The following is a 19,343-nucleotide window of genomic DNA, read 5'->3' as shown; positions in this document are numbered from 1 at the left end:
CAGACCTCATAGAGACACACAAACTGGGGACTTCGATGTCACAGAGCGTGGGTTGGGGGGTACACGGAGTCATCCTGGAAGGTAGGCTGGACATCGATATTCATAGCAGTCAACACCTTCACGTGCTCCTGTGTACAGAAGGCCGGGAGCCAGGCACTGACCCTGCTCCCCAAGGAGGCATTTGCAGGGAAAGTTTCCAAAGTCTGGTGTCTCCTTCCTCATGGTCTCCCCCCCGACTCTACTCACTCCTCCCACGGGGCAGGAACAGTTAATCTGGGAAGAACCGATCAGGCTTAGCTTAGCCCTCCTTTCTTCTTGGGAGAGAGTCTGTCCAGGAGAGGGACTTTTCTTCTGTGCTTCCTGATGTGAGTCTTACCACGAGAGGAGGCCTGTCTGGGTCCAGCACTGCCCATGACTGCGTATGTGAGTCACGAAGTCTCCAGGCTTCAGGTCATGGACCAACCCCCTTGGCTCTCGCTCTAAGCCGCCTCCCTACCTGAGTTTCATAAATGTGATGTTTTCATCTCCCTCCTGCCTTGCTTTTTGGCCCTGTTTCTCAACCTGCGCAGAACATAGGTTAATCAAGAAAACAGACAGAGACAAAGAGACAGAGAGAGATGGAGGGGGAAAGGAAGGAAGGAAAGAAAGGGAGAGGGAAGGGAAAGGAAGGAAAACAGAGAATGAAGGATTTTTTAAAAAATACATTAAATAACATCCTTGGAGAGATATGAGGAGATAATGTATCCATAAAACAAGAATTTATTAATCAGAGCAAAGAAGAGTTCTCAGAAAGTAAAGCCAGAGCGCCCAAAATAGAGATTTCTCTTGATGAGCTTGAAGATAAAGCTCACCTTAGTTTCTCTCCCAGAAACAGAACCAACGGAGACAAGGAGATGGAACTTACTGGGTGAAGGGGAGAGAAACAGGAGAGAAGGGATCAATCCAGAAGGTCTAACAGCCAAATAAGAACGGGAGCTCGAGTTCCCAACAGAAAACAGCAGGCAGGAAGTGTATATATTGTACAAAGGAGCCTCCAGTGTGAAAGAGTATCCTAGGGGCCCAGCATCAGGAGCAAACAGAGACCTGCATCAAAGGCACATCGTCACAGAGTCTTACAATCAGGGATAAAGAGCTGCACAAGGGCCTCGCCCCTCCCCCCACGAGGCACCATGAAAGTCAAGCTTGGAGGTTAAGACTGTGAACTTTCTAAATCTTCACACCTTCAAAGCTCTTTATTTTCTGCCACGTCTTTTTTTTTTTTTTTTTTAGCAATTTCTGACCCTGAATAATGCCAAGCCTCCATTTTCTCTGTTCCTCCTCTCTGACTGCCAAGCATTGCTGCAGAAAATTCTAAAACCATTCTGTTACAAATCCGGGGTTTGCACCCTCTATGGCTCATCAGACCCAGAGAACAACTTTCTCACTCCCGCACAGCAGCCAGAGAACAGCTGGATGTGAGTATATATTCATATATATATACACTGTTTTATACATAAATATACACACACACACACACAGTTTGTAATGCATATTATATTATATAATATGTAAAATGTATTATGTATAGTGTATAATTATGTATTAAAAGTATATATTATATTATTACATAATATAAAATATTAAAATATATTATATATAACATACAATTATATGTGTGTGTACACATACAAATATATATATAAAAACTCAGATAGTGATGAGTGCTCTAAAATTCAGACAAGTTGCTCAGTCTCCCCACATTCCTCCATGAACGAGACTTCCTCACAAAATGTCACCCTGTTCGCTAAGTGGTCACAGGCACCCTTTTGCATGGATTACTCCTCCTCATTGATTAAAGTTACTTAATGGTAGCGAATTCACAGGGAGCACTCAGGGATCGTTTTTAATTCCAAGGGAAATCCAGTGGTGGTGGACATCCATTGCACTGTGTGAATTCCTAGCTCAAGGTGTTTTGCACTTTGAGCATTTCATTCGATCAACTGCATTCTTTTTGAGGACATCAGCTTTGAGCCAAGTTGGGGTTGGGGCCCTTAGAGTGATCAAAAAGCAAGAACCATATGAAAATCACGGTGGAAAGGACATGAGGGTGACAGAGTCTGATCTGATTCCAGCATTTGAGAAGTTATCCAGCAGGCACACACGTAGCATTAGCAAGCAATCGTTTCTAAAAACAAAGTCAAAGAGTTTTCTCTTGATTTATGTGTGTTATTTTTTAAACTTCTACTAAATTGTTAGGACAAATACTTACTAAGCTTTTTGGACCTGACCATTTAACAAACAGAACTCGGGTATTTCTTTTGGCTTCGCGTGCTGTGAAAGAATTACTAAGACACTAAGGACCCTGTGAACCCGGAGAGTCTGGAAATCTCTTTCCTGGACTTTTAGACTCTTAACATCTGCCTTTGTAGGGATTTACCTCCCTTCACACAATAGTGGTTGTACTTTGCTGCAATCACTTAAGTAACAAAGTGCTTTGATCTGCCTGCTGCTGGTACAGACCACACACACACACACACACACACACACACACACACACACACACTTCTTTCTGCCTCCTTTCACATGCATAGGAGCTTCCTCCATTTATAACTGCATTTGAAAGAGGAAGTTTGGAGAATGAACCAAAAAAAGTGAGGAAGGAACCACGAAGGCAATGAAGGCAAGTGAAACGGTGTCTGTGCGTGGGGTTCCTTGGAGGTCCACGAGGAGGGAAGACACGAGAGGCACAACCCAGGGCAGCTGTTGTGCAACTGTAGGCAGAAGAGGGATATTTTGCAATTGCAGGAGACAACATGTAGCACAAAGTATAGATAAAGCCCAGTCCAGAGTGATACCCATGCACGTGACATTGATGTTCTCACAAGCACAGGTTTTTCAGGCACTGGGACTGGAACAGACAAGCTGGAGCTGGAGGAGGGGGATCCAGGCAGGACAGGTGCACCGTGGCAACTGCAGGGGTCAGGCTGGTTTCTGGGCCCATCCAGTTGGAGATCTGGGAAATAGTTTAGATGAGGGTTGAGAGCATGCCACTCACAGATGGGGAGATTTTGACCAACCCTAAGCTGTAAGAAGATAAGGACAAGGTCTAACAACTTCACTGACGTCTCTAGTACCTGAGACAGGGCTCACCGCATAGTAAATGCTTATTTATTTGTTTTTGTCTGTGTGTGCGTCTTTGTTTATTTTCTAACTCCCTCCCTCCACACATCTCTCCAAACTAACAAACTCGAAATATATAAAACCAAGCTCAATGCCTTCTCCTCATTTACTCGTCCTTCGTCCTGGAAGGTCCTTTAACTCCCCCTCCCCCTTGTTCTTCGGTACCCCGTACCCCGTCCTCCACTATGGTTTCGATCTCTGACCTCTCCCTTGAATTCGGCCTTAGTCAGGTCTCCATCATCTCTTCCGTTGAGCCTCTCCTCCAGTCTAGCCCATCCTACACACTAATTCCCAAACCCAACGGTTCACTCCCCTGTTCAGAAACTTTCCATGGCTTCTTATGTCTTATCAAGTGGAAACCAAACTCCTTAATAAAGCTTGTGACGGCCTCGACCTTCTGGCCCCTTTCAACGTCGGTTGCTTCCATTTCCCTCCCCCTGCACTGAGGACCACCTGCCCTACACTCACATCTCTGTATTTCTGCCCACTGCATCATGCTATTTCTTCTCTGTCATGCTAGACTGCAAGTTCCTTGAACCCTAGGACATGCATTATTTCTCCTTATATCCCCCGGTGCCCCTGCACCCAATACAGTGCCTTGTTTGGGGAGGGGTACTTAATAAGAAGTCCTCGGGAAGGACATTAATTAGACCCAGACTCTCTCTTCCCTCATCAGTGACTCCCTCCCCCAGGGGAGATGACTTACCTGATTCATGAGTTTGGCATGAGGATCTGAGTTTGCTCAATTCAACATCCTCATTCTCTCTTTGAGGAACCAACCATCTGTAATTAACCTGTATTCTCGCTGAATTCTCCTTTCTTCTTGGCCATCCAGAAACCTTATTGGGGCAGGATCATTCCAGCAAAGAAGGCCTCTAGTTTGGGGAAGGGTTGCAAGTTTGACCCAGGATTGGGGGTGGCGTGTAAACAAACCTATTTTCCAGATTAACCCATGCCCTCCCATATAGTGCTTTGTGAGTAAGAAAGGTGAGGCTTTATCTCCGTCTATCTGATTCTTTTGTAAATTTTCCAACTCTTTCCAATTTAGGCAGGTTAGAAGGTGTTAGATTTTAAGTCCTCTCAAAATCTAGTGTCTCGTACAGACAATGTGTATCCTATACATGTCCCTGATTTAACTGACTTGAATCCTGTCCCAGAGACTTATTTTTAGCTCTCTCGTGAGATTGGGCAAAAAAAAAAAAAAAAAGCCTTACTTTATAAATAGTACGACAGTTAACATGGCATCTTTCAACTGAGGAAATTGAAACATTTTGGGGTTTGAGAAACATCATTTGTTATTTCACAAACAGCAGGCGGTTGGGAAAAGCCAAAAATGGATTTTCCATGTCAGATTTCTCTTCATCTAGAAAGCCTTCCCTTCTCAGGGAAATTTATAGGTTTCAGGCTTCCTTTTCCCTGTGGTCATCAAATTTAATTTCCCAGGAGTTTTTTTCTTCTTCTTTTTTTTAGGTTCTAAACTTGTAAAATTTTCCCAATTCTTGACATTCCAGATCCTCTCATCTCCCCTCAATCCATCAATTCTAACCCTCCCCTCCCTCCACTTCTGTGCTCCACTTTTATTCCTCTGAACATTGTAGAGACAACCAGACCTCTTGGTTCTCAAAGACCCACTTTGAGCTTTTGCATTTCTTTTGTTATCTCAAAACATCCACCAGCATTTTACATCTTTCCCTCCAGCCTCCAACTGCAGCCTCTCCTCCTCCAAAAAGTGAGCTTTTCCCCTCTACCTTGCATCAAACCCAGGAGACCTGCTTTTCTCCATTCCTTTTATACCCTTTTGATTTTTTTTTCTCTACTGACTCCTTCCCACCGACCTTTAAACATACCCAGATCTCGTTCTGAAAAACCTCCCGCTTTCCGCTTCACTTGTTGCCCGCCTCTAGCTGCCTTTCCGTGTCACCCCACTTCCACTCACCATCCAAACTCTAAAAATATTGTTACACAGGTTGTACCTGTATTTCCACATCACTGAGTTGCTCCACCACTCCATGACCTTCTGCTTCCAACCCAAGCATTCAACGGAAAGAACTGCTCTTCAAGTTCACCAACAATCAATTCATTGTCACATTCTTCAGTCTTTCTTTAGTCCTCATTCTTCCTGAACCACTTGCTTCACTGACATTCATGACCCCTTTCTGACCACCCCCCCTTGTGTTAAGGGTACCACCCGACAAACTCCACCCACTTATTTGTCTGTTTTTTTTTTGTCTTGGTCTCATGTTCTTTCCCGAAAAGTTGTGATTCAGACCTGAGTCTTGATGCGCGCTATGCCAAGTGCCCATATTTGCTGTTCTCACTTCATCTTAATAATAGAACGAGGTGTGCAGCCCAGCCATGGTGAACTGTGCCCATCCGACAGTGACTGGTGCACAACTGGGCATGTGGCCCTTTTCTGATCAGTGGCAAAAGGAAGGCCTCTTAGGGGTTCGGAAAATCTTTTACTTCTTCTAAAAGAGGCATACAAGGAGGAAAAACATGTCTCCCTGCCCATCTCTTTTTTCTTTTGCTATAATCACATAAGTACAAAAAGAGTTGAGCTGCACCAAGAGGGAAGGGTAAGAGAAAGGTGTAGAAACCAAAACCGTCCCTTGACATCAAGGAACTTCCAAGCTAATGCTGCAACTTCCCATATGTTTGAATGACAGGTCTAGAGGTAAGTCAGCTACTGGCTATATTTCTATTATTTGCAGCCAGATACACTGACGCATTCTTCTAAAACTCTCTACATTTCATCCATTCTCACAGAACATACTGTGATGTCTATGCTGACCTCATCAAAACCCTTACCTCCAAATGTCTCTCCCACCCCCAGACTTCCCAAGCACTAGATTTTTCCACTCAGATTTCATGCCATCATCTTAAAGCAACATGTTCAAATCCAAACTCATCAGTTTTTCCCTAACGTCAGCCAGGCTTTTGTCATCTTCATAAAGATTAAGAAACCCTTTGAGCCTTTTTTAGAAGAACATGAGTTTCAACCTAGCTAGAGCTCTTATGGTGGGGGGGTCATTGTGCAGACAGGTAAGACAGAATTTAGGATTTATATCTTAACGAGGCTTAGCTCTGCCTGGGTATGCTGAGTATTTCACAATGGATGTGGGTATAAAAACAGGGATGAGACACAGAATACACAGCAGGAAGTGGCCAAAGACAAAGCCAAAATGAGAGGAGTCATCAGACCATGATATTTTCCTAAAGAGCGTGGCCCTCGCAGTGTAAGATTTTAAGCTATGGAACAATGTGATCAGATTTACATTTGGCAGAAGTAGCTTCAGCAAAAGCATGAGGAATGAATCAGAAGGTGAAAAGACAGACACCAGAGCTTTCAAGGGGGTTAACTGAGCAAGGCAGTGGTTGCCAAGATCACTTCTTAGCTAAGGGAGCCCTGTCCGTGATTGAGCGAAGCATGGTGCACAGTCCCACCAACAGAGGAGCCTCCATCAGGCACGCTCGGCTCCAGACCTCTCCACTGGCCTGGCACAGACCATCAGATCTGCCTCGCAGTCACATGGATCTTTTGCACTCAGTGTTTGCTTCCCAGAGAGCCCAACTGGTGCCAGCTACATGAGTTAGTGCCTATTATTCCATTGGATTAAGTAAGCATTTAATAAGCATTAAAATGGAAGAGGTAGGAGATCAGTGATTTGCTCGACTGACCCAAATTACCAAATACAGGAATCCTTACTTCAAGCAATTCACTTCCTAATTAATGTACTCAGTCTTTCCTGGGGGTTTTTTTTGTTTGTTTTGTTTTGTTTTGTTTTTTCATCTCTGTTAACCCAGAATATAAATAACTATATTCCATCAACACTCCCTCCAAAATATCGCCCATTTCTGTTGCCTTACCTTCCTCTTAAATTTTATCTTGCCATCAAATATTACGTAGTAAAAATGAACAAGGATGAATTAGTAAATCACGGGTAAAAGAATTCATTCAAGCCTCTTTGGGTATGTCATTACTGACTGCTTTCCAGATTCAGCTCTATCATGGCATAAACCACCATCACTCAACACATAACTCCATATGGCGAAAGCTCTGTATAGTAAGATGAACGTATAAGGCATGTATTAAATCTGTTCCCAGAACATAATGGTCAGAAGTATTGCCAGCAGAATTAATTGAAAAAGGTCTTGTTTCAGAGAATTTAACCATTTACTTCACAAAGACAGAGGTTCGTTTTCTCTTTCTTCCTTTTACGTCAAGCATCATTTATCTCAGGTTAATCTTCCAAGAAGAGCACAGAGAGCTACAAATATGTTGGCATTTCCTTCTTACAAGGAAAGCAGCAAAGCAGATGATTCTAGTCAGCCAGCATTGTATTAATTGGTATCCTGTTGCAACTTTCTGATGTTTTCTTACAGGGATCAGCAAACTACCATCCATGGACCTAATCTGACCCACCACTTGTGTTTGTAAATAAAGTTTTATTGGAACACAGAGATGCTGGAGCTTATGTATTGTCTGTGGCTGCTTTCCTACCACAATGACAGCGTTGAATCATTGCAACAGAGCCCACCTCGCCTACAAAGCCTAAAATAGTTACTATCTGGCCCTTAACAACAACAAAGATTTGCCAGCCCCTGTCCTGGTTAAAAAAAAGTATGATAATTTTCTCACAGTTCAGGTATTTGTTCATTCATTATGATTCACTCATAACATTTTAACCGACATTTTAACATGTTAACATCAATGTTAATGTGTCAATCTGAAATCAGGAATGATTTTTAAAGGTCATAATGAATGCTCTCCTTTTCTTTTGATTAATAGGTGATTTTTCTTTTTAATGAACCTAATTAAAAAAAATCTTCTACCCAGAAGACATTTAGAATCTTAAGTACAGCCCTTGATATTCATCCATGTTTTAAGCTGGCTTTAAACTTGAAGCTTTAAAACAAAAACGAAGGTTAATCGCTAGAAGAAACTGGAAATATAACTAGAGCTTTAAGAAAAATTAGAAGCTAATTATGCCCTAACTGCCATGTTTTCCTTTCTTTCTGGAGAGACTGCCTCTCTAAATAAAAGAAAATGCCAGCCTTTTAAAATGCCTTCCGTCCCCAGATCTTTTGACGTCATAGACCTTCCAATTTTAATGGGGCAACATGTTCTTAGGAATTCATCAATGAATCATAGCATGAGAATGAGGAGGAAAAGGAGGAGGAGGAGGTCTGCACTGAAAGTGATGCAGGAAGATTGCAGACGATCTGCTGCTCTAGACCGTGAGGGCTGCACAGACCACCAGGCTGCTCACCTGAGGTGCCCAGAAGCTAAGGAAGTGTGGACTTCTGGTCACCAGCTTCCCTGCATCCAGCTTTCCACTGCAAGTGCTTTAGGTTTGCCCCAGGGCATAAAAACAAACATAGGTCTCTGAGTGATGAATTTGCCCCTCCTCCTGAGCTTCTTTACTCCCTCTGATCATTTCCTTCTCTGAGTGGGTATGGTTGTTTGGGGTTTTGTGAGCTGTGGATTCAACCGCATCTTCAAGATGATGAAATCAGCATTCCCCAGTGCAGCCCCTCCAGGGTCATACGCCAAGGACTTTTTAACTTTCTTTTTATTTCAAAAATAATATAAAGATGTTTGCATAAGAATCATAAAAATATTAGTAAGCAAAAAAAAAAATCAGATTATCCACAATCCTACCACCCAAGGAAGCCACTAGACCATGTAGCTGTATATTTATTTAGTCGTACACGTAGTGGATTGAATGGTGCTCACCCACTCGCCTCAAAAATATATCAACCCAGACCTATAAATGTGACCTGATTTGGAAAGAAGTTCTTTGCAAATGCAAGTACGTTAAGGATCTCAAAATGAGATCATCTCAGATTATTGGATAGGCCCTCAATCCGATGACATGTGTTCTTGTAAGGAGAGGAGAAAGCGTGTGGAGACAGAAGCAGAGACGGGGGTGGGGGTGTGTGATACCGCCACAGGCCGAGGAATGCCTGGAGCCTCCAGACAAAAGGTCTTCTCCTCTAGAGCCTTCAGAGGACGCATGGCTCTTGCTTTCAGACTTCTGGTGTCCAGAATTACAAGAGAAACAGATTTCTGTCATTTTAAGCTGCCAAGTATGTGGCAATGTGCTACAGCAGCCCTAAGGAACTAATACTTCTGTTCAGTAAAGATACATTGAACAAGTGTGAGCTAGACATTACACCACAGAGTTAAAGGAGAAGATGAGAAAGACACCAAGTCTTTCAAAGCCTTTTTCTATGCATTCATACAAATAAATGTATACGTATATTTTAATGGGTTAGCATAATGTAAAAGTTACTATCAATGCATCTTTTTACCTAATCATATAAACTGCTTTTCATGTAATTAATAAATAGAGCTTCATTTTACAGATGAACCACTATTTTGCTCGAGCAGTTCTCAATTTTGGAACATTAAGCTTGTCTCCTTTTTTTTTTTTTTCCCTATACTGCAATAACCATTTTCTTTTTTTTTTAACATTTTTTATTGAGTTATAGTCATTTTACAACGTTGTGTCAAATTCCAGTGTAGAGCACAATTTTTCAGTTATACATGAACATGCATATAGTCTTTGTCACATTTTTTTCGCCGTGAGCTACCACGGGATCTTGTATGTTTCCCTGGGCTACCATTCTTTATCTAAATACTTACGTACACCCTTCATTGTTCTCTTAAGTTGTTAAAAATGGAATTTAGAGTTCCAGTCCATGCCGGTTATCAACTTCATTTCTCTCCGGGCCAAACTGACTCCTCTTGCCCCTGCTTTGTGAAGCTGGGGCTGGACCCTGCAAACACGCCTCCTTTACCCATTGGCACAGCTGGGGCTTTGTCAGCAGAGGGTGCTGGAGAAATATCACCAGGCAGTAGTGGCAGGAAGACACTTCTTGCAGGGTCCCAGCCCTCCATTTCTCCACCGAACAGTCCTCGCAGACCAGGTCCAAACACGCTCTCAGGCCACACGAACACACCCACAGCAGCTCTGGCCGTGGCCTCTGACATCTGTCTCACCTTCCAATGGACACATCTAGAGACCAACATGGCGCACCATATGGAGAGTTTCTTCACCACCAGTGGCTGGGTTTCCCAGTGGCAGGCCCAGGATCTTCCAAGAGATCTAAATCTCAACCTTGGGCCAGGGTTGGGAGCACCCTCCTAGTCCTTAATTCCTTCATTGTCCACGTTTCCTCAGCCCAGATGTAACAGCTTCTTTTCTGCACATGCTACGTCTGGATCTTTTAGAGAAGCCCTGTCACTTTTACTAGCTAACAATTCTTTTGATCAAATCTTTCTTGTTCAAATAACCGGTGCGCCGTCAGTCTCCTAACTGACCTTGGCTGATGTAAAATCTAAATGCATTTACATGACCAAATTAACTTCCAGAAGAGTTGCTCCCATTTACAATGACTTCCCCAAGCTCTAACCCATTCCGGATATTCTTATTCATTTTTAGCAATGAAGACGTGCTAAGAAAGAAATTATCCCTTGTCAATTATTTTCATTTGCATTTCTTTGATTACGAGTAATGTAGAGGAAAAATTATCTGCGTATGTGTTGTACTGGAAGGAGTCATAGCGACCCAAAAATAGTTGTCTTCAGGGAAGGAAATGAGATGGAGAAGACAGAGAAGGAAGGGGAACTTCTATTTGTTACTCTAAAGCCTTGTATATTGCCCAAATATTATATAAAGAGAAAATATTCATGTATTATTTCTTTAACTAAGCATATACACATTGTGACAAGGAAGTGCTGTTGAAACTTCTCTCTGACTCCACACGGCTGCTACTGGCGAGCGTTGTTACCTTCCTTAGCAGAACTGAGCAACCGACTTTGGAAATGGCTTATCTAGACCTGAAACCACAGGCTGCACCTAGAACACCAAGAGGAAATGAGGACTCAGCACACGGGCCTGATCACCGCAGCCGTATTTCCTGTATTTTAAGGACTAGGTTACTTTTTTGTTTTGTTTTGTTTTATGATCACGCATATGTTTGCTCTACCTATTCATCAATATTTTAAGCATGAACACTCTTGCAGATAAATCTTTGTGGACATCCTTAATTTTTTCTTTACACTATTTCACTATTTTATTTTTCTAACATTTTTATTGAGTTATAGTCATTTTACAATGTTGTGTCAAATTCCAGTGTAGAGCATAATTTTTCAGTTATACATGAACATACATACATTCATTGTCACATTTTTTTCTCTATGAGCTACCACAAGATCTTGTATATATTTCCCTGTGCTCTACAGTATAATCTTGTTTATCTATTCTCGATTTTAAAATCCCAGTCTGTCCCTTCCCACTCCCTGCCCCCTTGGCAACCACACGTTTGTATTCTATGTCTATGAGTCTGTTTCTGTTTTGTATTTATGTTCTTTTTTTTTTTTAGATTCCACATATGAGCGATCTCATATGGTGTTTTTCTTTCTCTTTCTGGCTTACTTCACTTAGAATGACATTCTCCAGAAGCATCCATGTTGCTGCAAATGGCGTTACGTTGTCGGTTTTTATGGCTGAATAGTATTCCATTGTATAAATATACCACTTCTTCTTTATCCAGTCATCTGTTGATGGGCATTTAGGCTGTTTCCATGTCTTGGCTGTTGTAAACAGCGTTGCTATGAACATTGGGGTGCAGGTGTCTTTTTGAAGTAGGGTCCCTTCTGAATATATGCCCAGGAGTGGGATTCCTGGGTCATATGGTAAGTCTTACTCTAGGACTAGGTTACTTTCAAAGCATGTGCAAAACCACGGGCTGGATCCTAAGGTCCAATTTTCAGTTCACAAGATATGGTCACCACCCATCCTGGGAAGAACAAAGGGAGACTACAGAGAACAACATAGGGTCCCTTTGCCTTTTCCTGGCTTTTGGGTGAACACAGTTGGAGCTTTTGAAATGTGGGACTTAGATCAACCCAGAAAGAAGAGGGCGTGGTTAGCTCAGCACAGAGGTGGGGCTACCATCACCTGCCTGGTTCCAAAATGATTAATCATCATTCACATCTTTCATCCTTGCTTCCCAATTAATAAACAAAAACAGCATGAAGAGAGTGATGATAACGTTAATTGTGTTTATCATGACTGATAATTGTATAATTCTGTCTGATGGGGGCTAAAATATTATAATACTGTAATACAAATATTTGAGATCCTCCTTCTCAGGAGGAAAGACTCTTTAATTACCCAGCCAACTAACAGACCTCCATCAGGCTGGGCTCTGTAGGATACGGAGATGGGGACGGAGTGGCAGAGAGTGGGGTGCGGTGCCCAGGAAGGCAGAGCCCGTCACCCTGCATCATGAGAGGACTGGGGTGGGATGGGATAAAGAGGCGACAATAGGCATGATGGGGTGGAGTTGGCGGGGATGAAAGACGGAGGGGAAACGGGAGGAGGTGGGAGTCTAAAGCATGGGCTTTGTGAAGAGAGGGACCTGTAACAAGGACGTTTAGGAAAGTACACTAATCACCATATACCTCAGTAATGTAATTCTCGCTTCTTCACCCCTTCAAAAGTTATTGAGCCAAGACGTGACTATATTTCAATAAATACATATATATATACCAAAAAAAAAAAGTTACTGAGCCAAGACATGTTAATTTTCAAACCTTTTTAGAGTCATTTCTATCTATTTCGGCTCTCCTAATATTCTGAGACTGAACTTTGAGCTGGAATAAGATATTTATTTGTGTTACATTTGTTTATGTTTGTCTCACCCACTAGCTGTGAATTCACGGGATGGGTTACAAGTGGCTAAACAGCAGGTAAAATGCTTAAAGACATGACTTTCCAAAGTCATCCCTCCCCCTAAAACATCACAACTTCCCACCTTCTGAAAATAGTTGTGTTGTCAAGGTAGTAAAAACTGAACCAGCGCAAACACGTCTGCTGCCGTTTGCTGGGCAGCAGACGCACAAGAGTCCTGCTTAGAAGAATCACATGATCTGAAAGCAGCTACAGGAAAGTTTATGGATTTCTTCCAATTCAAAATAGAATTCAATATTATACAGCTGACGTAAGCCAAGATTGTTCTTATGCATATTCTTTGCCCTCTGGCATGTTATCTCATTTTAGAAGAAATGGTGCACATTTCTTAACTGCTGAATTTAATGACCCTGCTTAATCTTAATATCAGAGCCCAGCTCTTTAACTCAACCGTCTCTTAAGAAGCGAGAATAACCCAGCATAGGAGGCTGCAGGGAAAACCAAGTCAAGTTGTTAATGAAACACTGTTAAGCACAGAAACAAGCAGAATGATATGACCAACATCCACATACTGCCCACTCAACTTTGTCAAGTTTCAACTTTGTAATATGCACTTCAGATCTTTTCTTCTAAGAGATAAATCACCACCAACACTAATAAAGCCCCATGTATAATCTTCCACAATCCCACTGCGCTCACTTCAATCCCACGTATAACTACTGTGCTGAATTTGGTATTCGTCCTTCTCACACATGTTTTTATAATTTTACTAAATCTATATTTATCCATAAATAATATCGAGAATTGCTTTGCCAGTTTTGCAGTTTTTCTAAATAGCGTCATACTACCATACACACACACACTCACACGCATACACACATATGTATCATCAATAAATGCTCATTATCCTTCGCCAACTTGATGATGTATCTATGTTCAGAAAACATAGTTGTAATTCCTTCATTTTTAACTGCTGTTTCCCCTTGTATAATCATACCACGATGTATTTACTTATTCTTCTGTGGATAGACAGAGTTTTTTTTTTTGTTTTTTTGTGTTTTGCAATTCTTTGCTACTATAGGCCAGACTGCAGACTGGAAATTCTTTTGAATAGATGTATGCATCTTTTTTTTTATGTTGTTTTTTAATATAAAGCTAAGAGAATAATATGACCAATAAAATTCACAGTTTTAAAAAGTGTACAGCTCTGAGAGTAAACAACATGCTCAGGCTCCTCCTTTGGAGTCACACCTTTGTCACTGGCCCTAACCGCTGGCAACCACTGGTCTATTCTCTGTCACCACAGTTTTTCCAATTCCAGAATATCATACAGCTGTAACCACATGTTAGCTTTTGAGACTGGTCTCTTTCAGCATTATGCCTTTGAGATGCATCCATGCTGTTGTTCATATACATACTTTGTTCCTTGTAATTACTAAGTAGTATTCCATTGAATGGATATACAACACTTCATTTATCTATTTTGCCCATTGAAGGACATTTGCATTATTTCCGATTTTTGGCAATCATTAATAAAAAGTGCTCTAAACCTTCACAGACAGCTCTTTGCACACACGTAAGTCTTTGAATCATTTGGGTAAATACCTTGCTGTGAGATTATGTTCATCTTTCCAAATTCTTGGAGATTGATCAGTTATCTTTCTGTAAGTGATTTCTAGTCTAATTCTATTATGATCAGAGAACATAATTTGTATGATTTTGAGTCTTTTAAATTTGTTAAGATTTGCTTTATAACCCAAGATATAGTCCATCTTGGCAAATGTCATGTACACTTAAAAATAATATTCATTATGCTGCTGTTGAGTGGCGTATCTTTTAATTGGAGTGTTTAGACACTTAATTTAATGTAATTATGGATAAGTTTGCATTTAGATCCACCATTTTATAACTTGTTTTCTGTTTGTTCCCTATCCCCATTCCTGCTTTCTTTTGTGTGATTTGAATATTTTAGGGTCCCATTTTAATATATCTATTTAATTTTGATTATATCTTAATGTAGGTTTTTAATGCAGTTTTTTTATGTTCATTTTAGGGATTATAATATACAAAGTTAACGTTTCTCAGTCTCCTGAGAATTAGTATTTTACCACTGCAAGTGGAATACAGAACCGTTACCAGCATATAGGTTACTTTACCTTCTTCCTTTTATGTTGTAGTGGTCATTATGTCTGTAGGTATGGAAACTGTAGGTCATTATGTCTGTAGGTATGTAGACATGCTTTCAACCATCATACATATTCTAACGGGGAAAAATAATCTACTCTATTTTCCCAGATATTTACCATTTCTGTCGCTCTTCCTTCATTCCTAATGTTCCAGGTTTCCCTCTGGTAGCATTTGCTTTCCATCTGAAAAACTTGCTTTAGCATTTCTATTACCGTAGGCCTGCTGGCAATAAATTCTCTTAGTTTTTAATCCATATTTCATCATCATTTGTGAAGGGTGATAATTCTACAAGGGGGCTTTGAAATTGTCTAACTTAAAGTATTCATTCTACATACGAGGAAAATGAAGCCCAGAGGCATTAAATAATTTGCCCCCATGTCATCGAGCTAGTTGATGACTGAGCCAGGATCAAAGCTTACGCTTCCTGACTCCCTGTTCAGTGCTCTTCCTCTTCCTGTACCATCTCAATCATTTAGTTTACACGGAAATAAAGTTGTGCAAAATGAGCTTGATTCCTGTATGCTAGTACAAGAAAAATTGTAAATTTATCATTTTTTAGAACAGAAAAGGACCTTAGAGATCATTTGATTCTGTGTTCCATGTTTCAGACGAGTAGACTGAGGCCCAGAGAAGGTAATTCACTTTCCCAAGGGAAATTTACTCATAAGTAGAGCCATGACTTTTTACAGCAAGATCACACCACACGCCTGCTGTTTGTAAACAACAGGCATTGGGGTTGCTTGTCTGGGTTTTTGTTTGTTTGCTTGTGCTTCCCAGTGACAGTGATGGATTGTACTGGGCTGAACTCTCGCTCTCCCCCCCTCCCTCTCGCTCTCATGACTGTATGACACTAGTTGGATGGCCAGCACTGGACATTGCATCCTCGCCGGACCATTTGGAATCAAATCTACAACTCTCCTGTTCTCATTAGCGTTATCCTCTCAACCACTCCCAAACTCCAGTGTGTATCGGAACTGGACCTCAGTGTGTGTAGAATCTTATAAGCTGGTGAGAACTGGCTTGTTGAAATTGCACATTCCTGGCCCCACTTCCAAAGACTCTGATTCACTCGCTCTAGGGTGTAACCCTGGAGTTCGCACGTTTATAAGCGCCCCAGGTGATTCGGATCCACAGACTGCACTTTGAGAAATCTCTGGCCTATGTTGAGGCATTATGTCCTGGTTATGAATGGAAAACTCTGGACTTTCTAGCTCAGAGTAAGAGACGAATGAGTACAGCACCAAGTCAGTATCAGGTTTCTGCATCTCACTCCAATCTGGACCTGCCATTCAGAGTACTTTGCCTCCCTCCTCCCTCACTGACTGCTGCTTTACCTGGTAAAGGTTAACATTGTCCTCACGCGCATCTGCACAGTAGCAAAAACTCTTAGGGACACACACACCTGCAGTTAGCATAGCTATTTCATTATATGCCTCTTTCCTACTGCTCTTTCAAGAGGTCCATTAAAATTCCTAAGGTTTAGATATTCTAATAAATATAATAGTTAATGTTTATCTGGGGCCAGATTTTTTTAAGTCCAGATTCTTTTTTTTTAAATACTCTTTTTCAAACCACCCAAGCACACATAGACCCACATATGCAAACATCATTTATTCTACAGGAATTTGTTCATTTCAGCTCAATGGCTTGTGATGTCAGGGGTCCTATGGAAGCAGGAAACAGGAGGGGGCAGCATGTTGGCCTTGTATTCGTGGAGTTACAGTCTAGTGTAGGAAACCAACCACACCGACAGGAAACAACTAGTCGTGTTTTAAGTAACATATGAACACGTGTGTGATAAAAACAAGAGTAACCTTCACAGATTAAAGAACTCTCCTGTTTAAATGTTGACTCCGTTGTTTTCATGGTTTAATTCCTGGAAGTAAAGGGCTTGATATTTAGCTAGACTGAAAGGAAACACAAGTGCCCTTGGAGTCTTGCTCATTTTAATACAATGGCACAGTTTACCTGAATCTGCCCAGTGCACTCTGTCTTAATTGTCTCATGGGTATAGACAGATTTGGTTTCTCAGAGATGCTTAAAGGTAGGAACCATGTCTTCTGTTTCTTCTGTGTCTCCCACAGGGTCCAAAGCGGTTATTTTATTGCAACCAATAGTTAAGCCCCTACTGTCTACCAGGCCCTGTGCGAGATGCTACAGTTGCAGAGGGAACCCAAGATCCCTGCCCTCAGTATTTTCCCTTCATTCACTCTGGTGGTTTGCTCGCAATCCTGGGCCTTCCCTTGCTTGTTGAAGTAGTACACTGGTCTCTGCCTCCATCTTCACATGGAATTCCCTTTGTGTGCATAACTCCATGTGCAAAATTCCCCTTTTTATAAGGACTCTGGTCATGTTGGATTAAGGGCCCACTCTACTCCAGTATGACCTCGTCTTACCTAATAACACCTGCAATGCCCCTGTTTCTAAATAGGATCACATTCTGCAGTATTGAGAGTTGGGATTTAAACATACAAACTTTGCAGGGAAATAAAATTCAACCCATACCACGTATAAACAACTAAACGCAACATGATCGATGCTTTGGTCGGAATGCATGCAAACAGCTATCAGGGTGTAAGAGAGCACATGGCACTGATGCTACAGAGAGAATAAAACGGGCGGCCAAAGTGTGGGTAGACCACGGACATTCTCCAGGTGGGGAAATGGCAATGAGCCTTTGGTTAAAGGCATGTCTGTGAGAGCAGGAAACACTTGGGGAACTTCAGAAAGTATTACGGGGTGAAAACTGAGGGGGCGCATAAAGAAGAGGTGGGAGATGAGGCTGGAAAAGAAGTCAGGAGCCAAACCATGAAGAGTCACATCACGAGTGGCCTAATCCAGAGGCAGTGAGAGGCTGTGGAGGCTTTTCAACAGGAGAATATCGTGGTATCTGTACGCTAGAAAGCTCCCTCTGGCAGGAGTTTTGATTATATCAAAACACGAGATGGGCACTGAAATGGGGCCACAACTGGAAGCAGAAAGAACATTCAGGAGGCTGTTTCCAAGAATCGATGCAAGAAACAGATGCATTCAAGAGCAGGAGAAATGGAAAGGGGGATGGCTTTGCAATGGGAGGCCTGAAACAGAACAATGGGACCTAGTAAACAGCAGCTGGAAAAGACATAGGTGTGAACTGAGGGGATGAAGATGAGGCTGGTGAGGAAGCCACGGCCCAAGACCTGGAGAGCCAGAGCACGAGCAGGAGGGGAGGGCTCATTTCTGGGAGGGGGAAGGAGAGATTTAGACAAACCTTGAGGACAGAGGCATCGGACTGGCCAGCTCTGCCTCTAGGATTCCCACTCTCCTGCTCCGACCTTACTCACACTTCATCTCTGACTTCCACTTGCAGTTTTGCCCTTACCTTTATAGGGCAGGGAAGACATGTTCCGATCATCACTACCTGAGTTAGGGGTAACTGTTTCCTGAATCCAGGTCACACAAAGGAGTCTCCTGAGAGAGCAGGACTCCATGCAACCCCTCGGGAAGGTGAGAGTTAAAGTCGTAAGACTTGCAATGGCTTCTTGCCCATGAACTCTGCCAGCCCAGAAATGCAAAGCAGTTTGCCTCATAGTTACTGCAGATGCAACACCGATGATGCCTGCTCCTGCATCCACTGGCCACGATGCCTAATTAGACACGTCAGAAGTTGCCAAGTTTCTTAGAAACGGGAGGCCAGCTAGAATTTAATTCCAGATAAAAAGAAGAAGGTGGTTCAAGAGAGCTTAAAAACCCCACCACCACACCCAGCTGAGTGAAGCAGCTGGCAATAGTGTTATATTGGGATTTCTCACTCAGACTGGGCATTCAGGCCACTACATCGTGTTCCTGACAATGGTCCCTTTTTGGGACCTTCCTTTTCCGTACTTTTCTATTTTTGTCCCACTCAGGAACAGTCTCTAACCTATCCCAGTGTACACCAGGAGCCAGGAAGCAATCCTATTTCTAGCAAACACATATTTCACACTTATTCAGCTCTGTGCTGGGGGCTGTTCAAAACAAGTTACATACTTTAAGTCACCAAAGTCACACAATAACCCCATGGGGTAGGTTCTATTATTAGCTTCATTTACAGGTGAGGGATGGCAAAGGCCACAAGAATCTCCCACGGAACCACAGTGGGGAAGAACTCTGAACCCACAAGTCAGAGTGTATTTGCGGGTTCTTGACTCCAGTAAGGGAAGGAGAGGGTGAAAGAGCAGGGTTCGCAGACAAGGGAGGCTTTGCTGTCTGGGCAGGCAGCTCGTGGCGAAGACGCATTTTCCTTAACTTTCAGCAGGGTGGGGCTGCCTCCGC

The 19,343-nt window shown here is 42.2% G+C and overlaps 1 long non-coding RNA gene across 1 annotated transcript in view; it reads right to left on the bottom strand.

Annotated features, from left to right (window-relative positions):
• The window catches only part of LOC140686186 (uncharacterized), a 113,622-nt gene that overhangs the window by 91,525 nt on the left and 2,754 nt on the right, over positions 1 to 19,343 (bottom strand). The window lies entirely within an intron of this gene.

This window comes from Vicugna pacos, chromosome 16 (genome assembly GCF_048564905.1).
Source record: "Vicugna pacos chromosome 16, VicPac4, whole genome shotgun sequence".
Classification (NCBI taxonomy): Eukaryota; Metazoa; Chordata; class Mammalia; order Artiodactyla; family Camelidae; genus Vicugna; species Vicugna pacos.
The sequence above is the reverse complement of the archived record's forward strand: the minus strand, read 5'-3'. Positions and strand labels throughout refer to the sequence as shown.